This window comes from Mustela lutreola, chromosome X (genome assembly GCF_030435805.1).
Source record: "Mustela lutreola isolate mMusLut2 chromosome X, mMusLut2.pri, whole genome shotgun sequence".
Classification (NCBI taxonomy): domain Eukaryota; kingdom Metazoa; phylum Chordata; class Mammalia; order Carnivora; family Mustelidae; genus Mustela; species Mustela lutreola.
The window spans coordinates 103,919,241-103,936,415 of NC_081308.1; the positions used below are offsets into that span (position 1 = coordinate 103,919,241).

Sequence of the window (17,175 nt, forward strand, 5' to 3'; positions counted from 1 at the left end):
TGTGTATAGGTTTTTGTGTGGACATGTTTTCATTTCTCTTGTGCATATACCTAGGAATAGAATTGCTTGGTTAAGTGGTAACTCTATGCTTGAATTTCCAGACTGTTTTCAAAAGTGGCCACAGTTTTATATTCCCACCAGCAGTATATAAGGGTTATGACTTTATATCCTCACCAAACTAACTCTAATTATCCTGTTTTTTTTAGTATAGCCATCCCAGTAGGTATGAAGTATTACCTCACTATGGTTTTGATTTATGTTTCCCTGATAATGAATGACATTGAACATTGTTTCATGTGCTTATTGGCCATATCGTTGGAGAAATGTCTGTTTAGATCTTTTTCTGATTTTAAAAATTAGGTTGTCATTTTATGATTGAATTTAGTAATCCTTCATAATTTCTAGTATGAGTTCCTTATTAGGTATATGATTTGCAAAAATTTTCTCCCTTTCTTTGAGTTGTCTCCATTTTCTTGGTAGGGTCCTAAGAAACACAGAAGTTTCTTAAAATTTTGTATGACATCTAAGTTGCTATTTTTTTCTTGCTAGCATTTTTGGTGTCATATCCAAGATTCCATTGACAAATCCAAGGTCATGAATATTTATTCCCATTTTATCTTCTAAGAGTTTTAGTTTTAACTCTTACATTTAGGCTTTTGATTCATTTTGGTTTTGCTTTAAAGAATTTATTTATTTGACACATAGAGAGCACAAGAAAGGGGAGTGGCAGAGGGAGAGGGAGAAACAGGTTCCCCATTGAGCAGGGAGCCCAACTCAGGACTCCATCCCAGGACGCTGGGATCATGACCTGAGCTGAAAGCAGATGCTTAACCCACTGAGCCACCCGGGTGCTGCATCATTTTGAACTTTGTATATTGTGTGATGTACAGATCCAACTTCATTCTTTTATATGTGGCTTTCAATTTGTCTAAGCACCATTTATTGAAAAGACTATACTTTCCTTATTGAATTCTACTTGTGCCTCTGCTGAAAATCAATTGACCATAGACAGATGGGCTTATTTCTAGCTCACAGTTATATTCCATTGAAATATGTCTATTCTTGTGCCGCTATCATGCTGTCTTGATTACTATTGTTTTGTACTAGATTTTGAATTCAGGAAATTTTAAACTCAACTTAGTTCTTTTCTAAAATTATTTTGCCTAGGAACACCTGCGTGGCTCAGTTGGTTGGGCCTCTGACTCTTGATATCAGCTCAGGTTATGATTTTGGGATCCTGGGATTGAGCCCTGCATCGGGCTCTGTGATCAGTGCAGAGTCGGTTTCTCCCTCTCCCTCTGCCCCTCCCCTCCCCCTGTGCTTCATTCTCTCTCAAGTAAATAAATAAAATCTTTTTTTAAAAAAGATGCCAGGTCGTCTGGGTGGCTCAGTCATTAAGTGTCTGTCTGCCTTTGGCTCAGGTCATGATCCCAGAGTTCTGGGATCAACTCCCACTTCATGCTCCTCGATCAGTGGGAAAGACTGCGTCTCCCTTTGCCTACCACTCCCTCTGCTTGTACTCTCTCTTTGGCAAACAAACAAACAAATAAATAAAATCTTTATAAAATAAAATTATTTTGTTTGTTATGGGTTCCTTGAGATTCCATAGGAATTTTAGGATCAGTTTTTTAATTTCTATAAAACAGCCAGTTGGTATTTTGATATAGATTAAATGAAGTCTTTAGGTTAATTTGGAGGAGTATTGCCACCCTAACAATATTAAGTGTTTCAATCTGTGATGGTTAATTTTATGCATCAATTTGGCTAGGCCGCAGTACCCAAATATTTGGTCAAATACTAGTATGGATGTTGCTTGGAAAATATTTTTTAGATGAGATTAACGTTTAAATCAGTAGACTAAATAAAGCAATTTGCTCACCATAATGTGGATGGAATTCATTTAATCAGTCAGAAGTTTTTGTTGTTGTTTTAAAGACTTTTTATTTATTTATTTGACAGATGGAGATTATAAGTAGGCAGAGAAGCAGGCAGAGAGAGAGAGGAGGAAGCAGGCTCCCTGCTGAGTGGGAACCTGATGCGGGGCTCGATCCCAGGACCCTGGGACCATGACCTGAGACCAAGGCAGAGGCTTTAACCCACTGAGCCACCCAGGTGCCCCTAATCAGTCTGAAGTTTTAAGAGAAAAAAGACTGACCTACTCAGAAGAAGGAATTTTATCTGCAGACTGCCTTCAGAATGCCTTCAGACTCAAGCATCAACTCTTCCCTGGGTGCCCAACATGCTTTATACAACTTTTATTAAATTTATTCCTAACTAGTATGTTCTTTTTGATGCTATTATAAATGGAATTGTTTTCTTAATTTCATTTTCATATTGTTTATTGCAAATGTATAGAAATATAGTTGATTTTTACATATTTATCTTATATTTTACAACCTTGCTTGACTCATTTATTTATTCTTATAGATTTTTAAAAAGATTTTATTCACTTATTCGAGAAAGAGAGAAAGAGCACAAACAGGGGAAGGGGAAGAAGGAGAGGGAGAAGCAGGCTCCCTGCTGAGCAGGGTACCTTGGCATGGGCTTGGTCCCAGGACCCTGAGACCATGAACTGAGCCAAAGGCAGATGTTTAACTGACTGAGCCACCCAGGTGCCCCTATTCTTATAGTTTTAGAAAAAATTGATTCTTGGGGTTCCTGGGTGGCTCAGTGGGTTAAAGCCTCTGCCTTCAGCTCAGGTCATGATCCCAGGGTCCTGGGATCGAGCCCTGCATCAGGTTCCCACTCAGCAGGGAACCTGCTTCTCCTCCCTCTGCCTGCCACTCCCCCTGCTTGTGCTCTTTCTCTCCCCACCCCACCTCTGCCAAATAAACAAATAAAATCTTAAAGAAAAAAGATTTTTAAAAATTTGATTATTTTGGGGTGACTGGCTGGTTCAGTCAGGAGAATATGTGATTCTTGTTTTCAGGATTGTGAGTTTAAGTCCCATCCACATTGGATATGGAGCCTACTGAAAAAAATGGATTCTTTAAGATTTTCTACATACCAGATTATACAATGTGTGAATAGAGATAATTTTATATTATCCTTTCCAATCTGGATGTCTTTTATTTAATTTTCCTGACTAAGTGTCCTGGTTAGAATCTCCAGTAAAAATTTTGACTAGAAGTGGTGAGAACAGACGTTGTTGTTACCACTCTTGGAGGTAAAACATCCATCTCTTACTGCTAAGTAGGTTGTTAGCTGTGGGTGTTTTGTAGATGCTTTTTAATCAGACTGAGGTTTTCCTTCTCTTCCTAGTTTGAGTGTTACTGACATGAAAAGGTGCTGGAGGTTGTCAAATGTTTTTTCTGCATCTACTGAGAAGATCCATGTATTTTTTGCTTTTTAATTCTGTTCATATGCTGTATTATATTCACTGATTTTTTTTAAATTTAATATACTCTCATGTTTGTGCAATAAATCACAGCTAGTCATGGTTATAATTCTTTCTATATGTTGATGAATTTGGTTTGCTAGTATTTTGTTGAAGATTTTTGAGTCTTTATTTTTTTTTTTTTAAGATTTTGTTTATTTATTTGACAGAGAGAGATCACAAGCAGGCAGAGAGGCAGGCAGAGAGAGAGGAGGAAGCAGGCGCCCCGCTGAGCAGAGAGCCCGATGCGGGGCTCGATCCCAGGACCCTGAGATCATGACCTGAGCTGAAGGCAGAGGCTTTAACCCACTGAGCCACCCAGGCGCCCTCCCTTATGATTTCTTATTTGACCTATTGATTATTTAGGAGTTTGGTGTTTAATTGCGCATGTTTGTGAACATACCAAATTTCCTTCTGTTACTGATTTTTATAATTTTGTTCTATTGTGGTTTAAGAACACACTTGGTATGATTTCTCTCCTCTTAACAGCACTGAGACTTGTTTTATGGCCTATCACATGGTTTATTGTGGAGAGTATTCCATGTGCACTTGAGAAGAACGCATACCCTGCTGTTCTTGGGAGGTGTGCTCTATATATGCCCATTAGGTATAGATATAGTGTTATTCAGTTCTTCTGTTTCCTTGTTAGTATTCCGTCTTGTTCTATCCATTATTGAATATGGATTACTTAGTCTCTAAGTATATTATAGAATCAATTGTTTCTTCATTTCTGTCCAATTTTAGTTCATGTAATTTGGTGCTCTGTAATTGGGTGCATATGTTTATGAATATTATATATTCCTGATGAATTATCCCTTTTGTCATTGTAAAATATCCCTCTTTATCGCTAAAATTACATTTTTGTTTTAAAGTGTATTTTGTCTGGGGGCGCCTGGGTGGCTCAGTGGGTTAAGCCGCTGCCTTCGGCTCAGGTCATGATCTCAGGGTCCTGGGATCGAGTCCCACATCGGGCTCTCTGCTCAGCAGGGAGCCTGCTTCCTCCTCTCTCTCTCTGCCTGCCTCTCTGCCTACTTGTAATCTCTGTCTGTCAAATAAATAAATAAAATCTTTAAAAAAAAAATAAAGTGTATTTTGTCTGATATTAGCATAGCCACTCCAACTTTCTTACTATTGCTGTTTGCATGATAGATCTTTTTCCATCCTTTTACTTTCAATCTATGTCTTGGAATGCTGAGTGTGTCTCCTGTAGATTTTTATCTGTTCTTTTTTTTTTTACTTGACAGACAGAGATCACAAGTAGGCAGAGAGGCAGGCAAAGTTGGGGGGGGGAGTAGGCTCCCCGCTGAGCAGAGAGCCTGATGGGGGCTCCATCCCAGGACCCTGGGACCATGACCTGAGCCAAAGGCTGAGGCTTTAACCAACTGAGCCACCCAGGGGCCCCAATTTTTATGTATTCTGACAGGCTTTGCCTTTTAATTATGTTGTTACTGACATAATTTTGTTTATGCTATTTTTACTTTTTTGTTTTCCATATGTCCCACGCCTTTTTGTTACTCTATTTCTCTTGTACTGCTTTCTTTTGCATTAAGTGAATATTTTCTTTTTTTTTTTCAATTTTATTTATTTATCTGATAGAGAGAGATCACAAGTAGGCAGAGAGGCAGGCAGAGAGAGAAAGGAGGAAGCAGGCTCTCTGCTCCTCAGATGCGGGGGCTCGATCCCAGGACCCTGGGATCATGAGCTGAGCCAAAGGCAGAGGCTTTAACTCACTGAGCTACCCAGGCGCCCCAAAGTGAATATTTTCTCATGTAAACTTTTAATTTCTTTAATTTTTCCTCTTGTAGTTTTGAATTATTTCCTTGTGGTTCCTTAGGCTCAATATGTAGATATTATCAGAATCTGCTTCAGATTTATACTAATTCACTTCCAATGAGACATAGAAATGTTACTCCTGTACAGCTCTATTCCCTTTTTCTTCTTCTTGTGATGTTAGGGCTGTATATGTATTATATGTATTAAAAGCACAACACAGTGCTATAATTATTACTTCATGCAATTTGATATCTTTTAAAGAAACAAGAGCAAGAACAACATGTGTATATGTGTAGATTTGCTATACTGACCTTATTTCCCATTACTGCATTCTTTTTTATTTTTAAGATTTTTTTAAAAATCTTAAGATTTTAAAATTTTTTAAAGATTTGTTTTGTTTTAAGATTTTTTTTAGAAGATTTTAAGAGAGAGAGAGAATGAGCAGGGTGAGGGGCAGAGGGAGAATTAGGCCTCCCGCCAAGCAGGGAGCCCTACATGGGGCTCCATCTAGGACCCTGAGACTAAGGCAGATGCTTAACAACTGAGCCACCCAGGTGCCCCCCCATTACTGGTTTCTTTCTTTCTTTCTTTTTCTTTTTTTTTAAAAGAAACAACTTTTGGGACGCCTGGGTGGCTCAGTTGGTTGGGCAGCTGCCTTCCGCTCAGGTCATGATCCCAGCGACCTGGGATCGAGTCCCACATCGGGCTCCTTGCTCCACGGGGAGTCTGCTTCTCCCTCTGACTCTGCCTTCCACTCTGTCTGCCTGTGCTCGCTCTCCCTCTGAAAAATAAATAAATAAAATCTTTAAAAAAAAAAAAAAAAAGAAAGAAACAACTTTTGGGGCGCCTGGGTGGCTCAGTGGGTTAAAGCCTCTGCCTTTGGCTTAGGTCATGATCTCAGGGTCCTGGGATGGAGCCCTGCATTGGGCTCTCTGCTCAGCAGGGAGCCTGCTTCCTCCGTCTGCCTCTCTGCCTACTTGTGGTCTCTGTCTGTTAAATAAATTAATTAAAAATAAAATAAAATAAATAACTTTGTTCTTTTATTTATTTTTAAGATTTCATTCACTTATTTGACAGGCAGAGATCACAAGCAGGCAGAGAGGCAGGTAGAGAGAGAGAGGGAGAAGGAGGCTCCCCACCAAGCAGAGAGCCCAATGTGGGGCTCCATCCCAGGACCCTGAGATCATGACCTGAGCCGAAGGCAGAGGCTTTAACCCACTGAACCACCCAGGCACCCCTGGTTTCTTCATTTATTCCTGTTGACCCATGTTACCATCTAGAGTCATTTCCTTAATCCAGGACAGCTCTGCTCCCTACCACCGCCTTGGCATTATTGACAAATGTTACATTTCTATATATTATACGGTCATCAGTGAGATTATATATATATATTTTTTAGTGTTTTTTATTTTAAATTGGTTAAGAGAAGAAAAGGAAGAAATATAAATTTATACTGTCTTGTAATGATATAATTACCTTTACAGTTGCTTTTTGCTTTTTTGTGTGGATTTGAAATACCGTCTGGGTCACTAGCTTTTACACTTTCTTGTAAGGTGGGTCCGGTAGCAGCAAGTTCTCTCAGATTGTGTTGATCAAGAAATGTCTTTACATCGCATTTATTATTTAAAGATAGCTTTGAGGGATATAAGATTCTTGGCTGATAGTTTTTTGTTCTAATTTTGGCACTTTGAATATGTTTTTATCCTGCCTCTGGCCTCCATTGTTTCTGATAACAAGTCAGCTGTTAATTTTATTGGAATTTCCTTATAAATGACTTTTATTTTCTTGTTTCTTTCATGATTTTCTCCATGTCTTTTGGCTTTCACCACTTCTACTATGTTGTATCTTTTTGTGGATCTGGCTGCTTTTATTATATTTGGCATTCATTGAACTTCTTACATGTATAGATTAAAGGTTTTGATCAAATCTGAAAATATTCAGCCATTATTTCTTTAGTATTTTTCTTTTCTTCTTGTTTCTCTCCTCCCTTTTGGCACTTCTGTTACATGCATGTTGTATACTCTGCAGGTCCCATATTTCTCTGAAGCTCTCTTTTTTCTTTCCTTTTTTTTTTTAAGATGTAATCTCTACACCCAACATGGGGCCCGAACTCAAAACCCTGAGATTGAGTTGCGTGCTTCACTAAGTAAGTCAGGTGCTTGACTCTGAAGTGCTTTTTATCTTCTTTTTTCCTCTGTATTATATTGATTGTATAGTATCTATAGGTCTATATTCATCCTTGCTAATTCTTCCTTCCTTCCTTTTTTTTTTGTGCTAATTCTTTCTTTAAAAGGCAGTCCAAATCAACTGTTGAGCCTCTTCAGTAAATTTTTCTTTTAAGTTATACTTTAAGCTTCAGAATTTCCATTGGGTTCTTTTTGATAGTTTCTATCTTCTTGTTGACAGTCTCTATTTAATGAGACATTGTTATCATACCTTTTCTTATTTAAGCATGATATTCTTTAGTGCTTTGAATATGTTTTCTACTGGCTACTTTGAAATCTTTGTTCATTAAATCTGACATCTGTCCACTCTCAGGCAATTTCTGTTGCCAGCTTTCCTCCCACGTATGGGTCAGACTTCACTGTTTCTTTGCAAGTCTTTTAAGTATTTTGTTGGTAATGGGATGTTTTAGATAACATATCGTAGCAACTCCGGTTACAGGTCCACATTCCACCCCACCTGTGTTTGTGGGGATGCTTGTTATGCTTGTTTATTTGTTTCTGGCTAACTGGATCATTTAACTGGATCATTTTTAATGAAATGTATTTCCTCTCTATAGTGGGAGCTTCTGATACTTCCGGAGGACACAGCATTGAGCATAAGAGCAGTCAACTCAGAATGAGAGTTGTTTTGTCAGGGCTCTCTTTGTCTTTTTCCCTGAGCACACCCAGCTATCAGGCTCCACTAATTGCTGGCTAATTGTTCTATTATTTTCAACAATGTCCTGGAAAATAAATTGCTCCACAGAATGATTCAATTAAAATCAGATCCTTTGTGAAGGCAGTTTTTTAAAAAAATTTTTCTACAGTCTTACCCCTTTAAACTTTTTCTTTTTCCTTCTTCCCGCTCTTTTTGCCTCCTTTCCTCCTTATAATTTTCCCCACAGCTTTCCTGAGATATAATTGATAATAAACACTGTGTAAGTTTAAGATGTACAACATGATGATCTGATACATGTTTATCTTGTAAAATGATAACCCCAGTAGCATTAGTTCACACTTCTTTCACCTCACATAATTATTATTTGTTTGGTGTGGTGAGAATATTTAAAATTAACACTCTTAGCAACTTTCAGATAATATAGTATTGTTCACTCTAGTCTTCATGCTGTACATTAGATCACCAGAACTTACTCATTTTATAATAGAAAGTTTGACCAACACATTCCCATTTCTCCTGCCCCTAGGATCCAGCAAGAACCATTCTACTCTCTGTTGTGTAAGTTTGACTTTTTAATTAATTATTTTCTTTTCTAAGAGTGAGAGAGCAAGGCAGGGAGGGGGGAGGTGGGTAGGGGTAGAGAGAGAGGAGAGAGTCTTAAGCAGACTACATGCCCAGCTTAGAACCTGATGCAGGGCTCAATTTCATGACCTTGGGACCATGACCTGAGCCGAAATCAAGAGTTGGACACAACGGGGCGCTTGGGTGGCTCAGTGGGTTAAGCTTTTGCCTTTGGCTCAGGTCATGATCCCAGGGTCTTGGGATCGATCCCTACATCAGACTCTCTGCTCGGCGGGGAGCCTGCAGCCTCTGTCTCTGTGCCTGCCTCTCTGCCTACTTGTGATCTCTGTCAAATGAATAAATTAAAAAAAAAAAACTTTAAAAAAATATATGGACATAACCAACTGAGTTACCCAGGTACACCAAGTTTGTCTTTTTTTAGGTTTCACATATAAGTGATATCACATAGTATTTGTCTTTCTCTGACTTATTTCAATTAGCATAAAACTTTCAAGGTCCAAATGTTGTTGCAGGGGCACGTGGGTGGCTCAGTGGGTTAAAGCCTCTGCCTTCAGCTCAGGTCATGATCCCAGGGTCCTGGGATCGAGCCCCGCATCGGGCTCTCTGCTCTGCGGGGAGCCTGCTTCCTGCTCTCTCGCTGCCTGCCTCTCTGCCTACTTGTGATCTCTGTCTGTCAAATAAATAAATGAATTAGTCTTTAAAAAAAAATTTGTAAAAAAATGTTGTTGCAAATGGCAGGCCTTCCTTCTTTCTGGTAGTTGAATAATATTCCATTGTGTGTGTGAGTCTCTGTGTCACATTTATTCCATTCATCCTTAGACACTTAGGCTATTTCAATGTCTTGGTTACTGTGAATAATGCTACAATGAAAATGGGATTCTGGATATCTCTTCGAGATCCTAATTTCATTTCCTTTGGCTATATACCCAGAAGTGAGATTGCTGGATCATATGGGAGTTCTATTATTAATTTTTGGAACAACCTCTGTACTTTTTTCCCTAATGGCTGTACCAATTTGCATTCTCACCAGTAGTGCACAAAGGTCCTCTTTTCTCCATATCCTTGCCAACATTTGTCATCTCTTGTTTGTTTTTTGTTTTTTATTTTTCAGATTTTATTTATTCATTCATGAGAGACAGAGAGAGAGAGGCAGAGGCAGATTGAGAAGCAGGGTCCATGCTGAGCAGGGAGCCCAATGCGGAACTTGATCCCCGACCCCTGATTCATGACATGAACCGAAGGGAGAGCTTAACCAACTGACCTACCCAGGTGACCCTCTTGTCTTTTTTATAATAGCCATTCTAACTGGTGGCTTTCATTTGCATTTCCCTGATGGTTAGTGATGTTGAGCCCCTTTTTATGTACCTATTGGTCATTTGTATACCTCTTTGGAAAAATGCTTGTTCAGTTCCTCTGGTCGTTTTTTTGTTTATTTGTTTTGTTTTTGTTTTTGTTTTTTAAAGATTTTATTTATTTATTTGACAGAGAGAAATCACAAGTAGACGGAGAGGCAGGCAGAGAGAGAGAGAGAGAGAGAGAGAGAAGCAGGCTCCCTGCTGAGCAGAGAGCAGGATGCGGGACTCGATCCCAGGACCCTGAGATCATGACCTGAGCCGAAGGCAGCGGCTTAACCCACTGAGCCACGCAGGCGCTCCTCTGGTCGTTTTTAAATTAGAATTTTCAGGGGGTTTTTGCTCTTGGGTTGTATGAGTTCCTTATGTATTTTGTCTGTTAATCCCTTATCAGATAGATGGTTAGATATTATTTCCCATTCCATAGGTTGCCTTTTCATTTTATTGATTAATTCTTTTGCAGTGTAGAAGTTTTTAGTTTAAATCCCTCTTGATGATTTTTATTTATTTATTTATTTTTGCTTTTGTCGACTGTGCTTTTGGCCTTGTAGCCAAAAAAATATTGCCAGGACTAATGTCAAGCAGCTTTTTCCCCTATGTCTTTTTCTAGGAGCTATAATGTTTTGGGTGTTATATTTAAATCCTTAAAATACCTTGAATTAAGTTTTGTTAGTGGTATAAGATCAAGGTTCATTCTTCTGCATGGGATTATCCAGTTTTCCAAGCACCACGTGTTAAAGAGACTCTCATTTCCCCATTGTCTATTCTTGGTTCCTTTGTCACATATTAGTCCACCATATATGTGTGGGTTTATTTCTGGGCTCGTAACTGTGTTCCTTTGGTATGTGTGCCTGTTATGCAAATACCATGCTGTTTTGATTACTGTAGCTTTGTAATATAGTTTGAAATCAGGAATGTGATGCTTCCAGCTTTGTTTTTTCTCAAGATTGCTTTGGTTATTCAGGGTATTTTGTGGTTCCATGTGAGTTTTAGGATTGTTTGTTCTACTTCTGTGAAAAACAGCATTAGAATTTTGGTAGAGATTGCATTGAATCTACAAATCACTTTGGGTAGGATGGAAATTTTAACAATATTCTCCCAACCTATGAACATAACCTATGAACATGGGTTATCTTTCCATTTATTTACATTTTCTTCAATTTCTTAAATCAATGTTTTACAGTTTTCACAGTAGAGAGCTTCACTTCCTATTCCCATTCCTAACTATTTTGTTGTTTTGATTATATTGCACAGCGATTAAACATTTTTTTTCAGATAGTTTATTTTTAGTGTCTAGAAACTTGAGGAAAAGGAAGGTCTATTGTATTATGCAATTTTTGATTCTTCTTATTATACTTTCTTCCTTCTGGATATTCTAAGACTCCTTCTTGTATTATTTCCTTCCTGTTTTATTAATTTCCTCTAGCCGTTCTTTTAGGGTAGGTCTGCTGGCAACAAATTCTCTTCATTTCCCTTTACCTGAGATGATTTGTCCTTTTTTTTTTTTTTTTAAAGATTTTATTTATTTATTTGACAGAGAGCGATCACAAGTAGACGGAGAGGCAGGCAGAGAGAGAGAGAGGGAAGCAGGCTCCCTGCTGAGCAAAGAGCCCAAAGTGAGACTCGATCCCAGGACCCTGAGATCATGACCTGAGCCGAAGGCAGCCGCTTAACCCACTGAGCCACCCAGGCGCCCCTAGATTTGTCCTTTTTTGATGAAGAATATTTTCACTGGATATAGAATTCTGGGTTCATATTTCTTTGCTTAGCATTAAAAATGCTAAAGTGTGCCACTCCCTCTGGCCTCAAGGTGGAGCCACAAGTGGAGATTGTGTAGAGAAGGGAGCACCCACCTCTTGTCTGTGCTCATCCTGAGCTTGTATTGAGAAATCTGCTGTAATTTTGTGTTCTTTTCCCTTGGAAAGTAAGGTGTCATTTCTCTCTTACTACTCTTTAGGTTTTCTTTGTCTCTAAATTTCAGGAGCTTGATTCTAATGTATTGTAGCATGAATTTCTTTGGGTCTATCCTTTTTGAGGTTTTTCATTTGTATGTTTCTTACAATTGTAAGTTTATGTCATTTGCCAAATGTGGAGAATTTTAAACCATTATTATTTTTCATTTATTTGTTTGCTATAAAGTAAGGTCTAGGGTGCCTGGGTGGCTCAGTCGTTAAGCATCTGCCTTCGGCACAGGTCATGATCCCAGGGTCCTTGGATCAAGCCCCACACTGGGCTTCCTGCCCCACCAAAAGCCTGCTTCTTCCTCTCCCACTCCCCCTACATGAGCTCCCTCTCTCACTGTGTCTCTCTCTCTCTGTCAAATAAATAAATAAAATCTTTTTTAAAATAAATAAACAAATAAACAAACAAATAAATAAAGTAAGCTCGACACTCAATGGTGTGGCTTCAACACACAACCCTCAGATCAAGAGTCACATGCTTTCTGAACTGAGCCAGCCAGGCACCTCTCAGCCATTGTTTCTTTGAATACTACTTTAGGGGCAACTGGGTGGCTCTACTGTTAGGTACCTGACTTCAGTTGGGGTCGTAGTCCTGGGGTCCTGGGGTCCTGGGATCAAGCCCCGCATCAGACTCTTTGCTTGGTGGGAAGCCTGCTTCTCCCTCTCCCACTCCCCCTGCTTGTGTTCCCTCTCTCCCTGTGTCTCTCTCCGGCAAATAAAAAATAATAAGTAAATAAGTAAGTAAGTAAGTAGGTAAAAAAATAAATAAATAAAATGAATACCACTTTAGCACCATTCTTATCACTTTATGAGAATCTGATGGCATAAATGTTAGATCTTTTGTTATACAACCACAGGTCCCTAAGTACTTTTTCCCACTTTTTTTTTTCCTATTGTTCAGAATTCGTCATTTCTTTTCTCTTTTTCCTTTTTTAAAATTTCCATTCAGTTTTAGTAAATGGCAGAGCCACATCACATGCTATACCAGTTCAGGGTGAGAATTTTCTTTCTTTTTTAAATTTAATTTAAAAAAAAAATTTTAAAGATTTTATTTATTTATTTGATAGAGAGCACTAGCAGGGGGAGTGGCAGGCAGAGGCAGAGGGAGAAGCAGGCTCCCCACTGAGCAGGGAGCCTGATGCAGGACTCAATCCCAGGACCCTGAGATCATGACCTGAGCCAGAGACAGACGCTTAACCGGTTGAGCCACCTAGGCACCACCCAGGGTGAGAATTTTCTAATAATCCTTTTCTAATATTAAAACTGCTTCTTAGGAGACTCAATCTCACAAAACAAACTGAGGGCTGCTGGGGGGAAGGGGATAGGGAGAGGGTGGTTGGGTTATAGACATTGGGGAGGGTATGTGCTATGGTGAGTGCTGTGAAGTGTGTAAACCTGGCAATTCACAGACCTGTACCCCTGGGGCTAATAATACATCATACGTTAATAAAAAATTTAAAAAATTAAAACAAACAAACAAACTGCTTCTTAGGTTGCTTGGCTGGCACAGTCAGTTGAACATCTAACTCTTACTTTCAGCTCAGGTAATGACCTCAGGGGTTGTGGGCTCAAGCCCTACATCAGGCTCACACTCAGCATGGAGTCTGCTTGGGATTCTCTCTCCCCTCTTTCTCTCACTTCCCCTGCTGTGTTCCCTCTCACTGTGTCTTTCTCTGTCAAATAAATAAATAAATAAAATCGTTAAAAAGTACAAAAACAGGCATCCGGCTACAGGAGAAGATGGCGGTCTTCACAGGAGTTAAAGTTCCTCGTAATTTTTGCTTGTTGGAAGAACTTGAAAAAGGACACAAAGGAGTAGGTGATGGTATGGTTAGCTGGGGCCTTGAAGATGATGAAGATATGACACTTATGAGGTGGACAGGCATGATTATTGGGACACCAAGGACAAATTATGAAAACCCAATATATAGCCTGAAATTAGAATGTGGACCTAAATACCCAGAAGATCCTCCATCAGTTAGATTAGTAACCAAAATTAATATGAATGGAATTAATAATTCCAGTGGAATGGTGGATGCACGGAGCATACCAGTGTTAGCAAAATGGCAAAATTCATAGAGCATTAAAGTTGTACTTCAAGAGCTAAGACGTCTAATGATGTCCAAAGAAAATATGAAGCTTCCATAGCCACCAGAAGGACAAACATACAACAATTAATTTTAGTGGATCTCAAACTTGTCTTAAATCAACAACCTTCTACTCATGTTAATGTCTTGATTAAATATCACAATGCAAAATACTCACACATTAAGTAAAAGAATTCCAGCTGGTAAACATGATCTGGACATTTGTAAGAATATATTTAACATATGTACACCATTATGTTTTCAGGTTACAGGAGGAAAAATGCAGCATAATTTTTTTTTTCTCTTGTTAAGGCATTATAATTTAAGCATAAAAGGGGCGCCTGGGTGGCTCAGTGGGTTAAGCCTCTGCCTCTGGCTCAGGTCATGGTCCCAGGGTCCTGGGATGGAGCCCCGCATCGGGCTCTCTGCTCAGCAGGGAGCCTGCTTCCCCCCTCTCTCTCTCTGCCTGCCTCTCTGCCTACTTGTGATCTCTGTCTGTCAAATAAATATATAAAATAATTTAAGCATAAACCTGGAGTACTCAAAATATAATTCAGGTTTACAAGATGAAAGCATGGAGAGAAGAATCAGATGCTGTGTAAGCATGTGTGTTTCTGAAAAGTAAAAAAAATTTCAAGAGGAAAACCAGAAATGGCATGCTTTGTCCATCTTACTTAGTGAAAGAGCTTCAGTTGAAATTGTCTACGTAGCAGGTACAATGAATATTGTCACAAATTGTGTTAATTTTTGAAGTGGTATGGGGGCTGACTACTAGTAGTATCAAAAAAATGTTCAGGATTGTTTTGATACCTGTATTTATAATAAAAAATGTTGTGGGGGAGGTCGATGAATTTCTGTTAAAAGCTGTTCCTGTGTGTTACATGTAACAGACATGGTAAATATTTGTTTACAGTCTTTGTTTGACAAACCGTGAATTTAAGTGAAATCAGCAAAAAGGAAATAGGTGTATGGGTATGTGATTTTGAGATTAAAGTTAGTCTTAAAATGTAAATAAAATGTGGAACTTGTCCTCAAAAACAAAAACAAAAACAAAAACAAAAAACAAATCCTGCTTCCTTTAGTGTCATCCTGAATTCTACCCTGAACTGAGGGAAGAGTGTCTGGATAGGCCCTATGTTTCCTGGGGGAAATCCAAATTGATATGTTCCCTCTTTGTAAGGAAATGGGACAGGAAAACCAAGTTCTAGCCCCCAGAGAAAGGACTTACAAGCAATAAATATGTTGCTCCATCCTATGAGGCCTGATGGCCTTTAAAAGGGAACTACATCCTTAACCCCCAAGTGTTTTTCACCATGACAGTGGCTCATGTTGTTTCTTGTAGGAGAAAGCCCTGGGCTCCTCCTTGAGCCTCTACCCTCTGTCTGCCACCAGCAATAGTGAGCCAGGGCATGGATGGCCTCCACCATATTGTGCATGTCATGCTTCTTCTTGACCACAGGGCCCTGTTTGTGAAAAGCCTCCAGCAGCTCATGTGACAGCTTCTCTAGCATCAGCATCCACCAGTGCTTCTTCTCCCGGCACTCAGTAATCATCCACTTCATTATCAGGAAAACGATGACCCCGATCATCTAGTGACATAGGGTCTTGGTAGAAATGGCCACCTCTGAAGGTGGGTACCAACCCAATCACAGGCTCATAGTTCTTCAGTACTTGGTGGAAGCTGGTGAAGGGGTTGTGCTGGATGGTTGCCTGTTCCTCTGCGGAAGCAACATTGTACTTCTCAAACTCCTTCCCTTTTCCAGCTTCCAGAGTCTGCATCACGAGGGATCTGGCCAGTATTTTGTTTCCTCCTTTCATAATCATAGTGGTGAATTTACTGACTGGGTCTTCAAACTTGTTTTTGTCACTGGAGCAGCTTTAATAAGCTGAATCTTCCTGGGTTCCTGCTCCTACTTCTCAGAATGGGTAATTTCTACCATTCTATCTTTATGTCCACTCATTCTTTCCCATATCAACTCTATTCTGCTGTTGGCTCCTTCTAGCAATTTTTCATTTTGGTTATTGTATTTTCAGTCCCAAAGTTTGATTTTTCTTTATGTCTTCTATTTCTTTGCTGGGACACTATATTTATTTGATGGGAACTTTGGGACTTTCTATCTTTTCATTTTCTTTCATCTTTTACATAATTTTTCATTGAAACATGATGACTAATGTAATTCTATTATTTGTGTCTCTTGTTTTCATCTGATGATTTTCTTTTCCTTATTCAGATTTTCCTGATTCTTAGTATGATGAGTGATTATTTTTGTGTATCCTGGCAATTGGGGCTATTATGTTATGAGACTTTGGATCTTGTTAAACTTTTATAGGACTTCTCAGTTACCACACAAGGGTGGGAAATGGTATGTTGCCTCATTACTGCCAATCAGGGATGGAAGTGCATATTTCCTACCAGGGCACCTTTGACATTCCATAAATGAGAGCCTCTTGTTATTTTTGGGCAGGGATAAAATCATTTCAGGTCTTTCCTAGGCCTCTGTTGACATCATCTTGGCTGGGAGGAGAAAGGGTACCTCATTACTGTTCCAGACATGGCCTCCACTGTCACCATGGGTAGGGGGTGGGTCTTCTTATCACTGGATCAGAATGAAAGTTCCAGGTATCTACTCTGCTTTATTTTTTTATTTTTTTATTTTTTGGTCACCAACCTAGTATAGGGGAAGAGATGACTTGTTACAGTAGTAGAGGTCTAGGTTTCCCACCTGGCTTATTCTATCATGGGTTGTGTGCAGCCACAATTTTTATCCTGTGGTATTTGGCTGGAGTAAGGTAATGATTGTCTAAAAGTTTTCTCTTTTACTAGGTTGCCTTTATCCTGGTCCTTTTGCTAGAGAGAACAGGTTTTACCTGGAGCATTTTTAGTCTGCGTTAACGGGTGTATCCTGGTTATGAGCCTCTACTGCACCCAACCCAAGATATATTAAGCAAAGGAAAACCCCCAAAATTTAACATCATGCCATTCCTTGAATCTCAAGTTTCCTACGTGGTCTTTTTTCTCTCCACCTTCCAGAGTCATCTTACGTTTTTATATGTAATATTCAGGGTTGGTAATTATACTTAGTGAAAAAATATGGAGAAGTACATTTCCTTTTCCATCTTATCACAGAATCAGAAGTCCAGGGAATAATTAGAGATATTTT

At 39.2% G+C, this 17,175-nt stretch overlaps 2 pseudogenes; one reads left to right on the forward strand and one right to left on the reverse strand.

Annotated features, from left to right (window-relative positions):
- Nucleotides 1-13,659: 13,659 nt before the first annotated feature.
- Nucleotides 13,660-14,322, forward strand: LOC131821439 (ubiquitin-conjugating enzyme E2 variant 2-like; annotated as a pseudogene).
- A 963-nt stretch (nucleotides 14,323-15,285) lies between these two features.
- LOC131821046 (small ribosomal subunit protein uS7m-like) lies at nucleotides 15,286-15,954 on the reverse strand (annotated as a pseudogene).
- Between the last annotated feature and the right edge of the window lie 1,221 nt (nucleotides 15,955-17,175).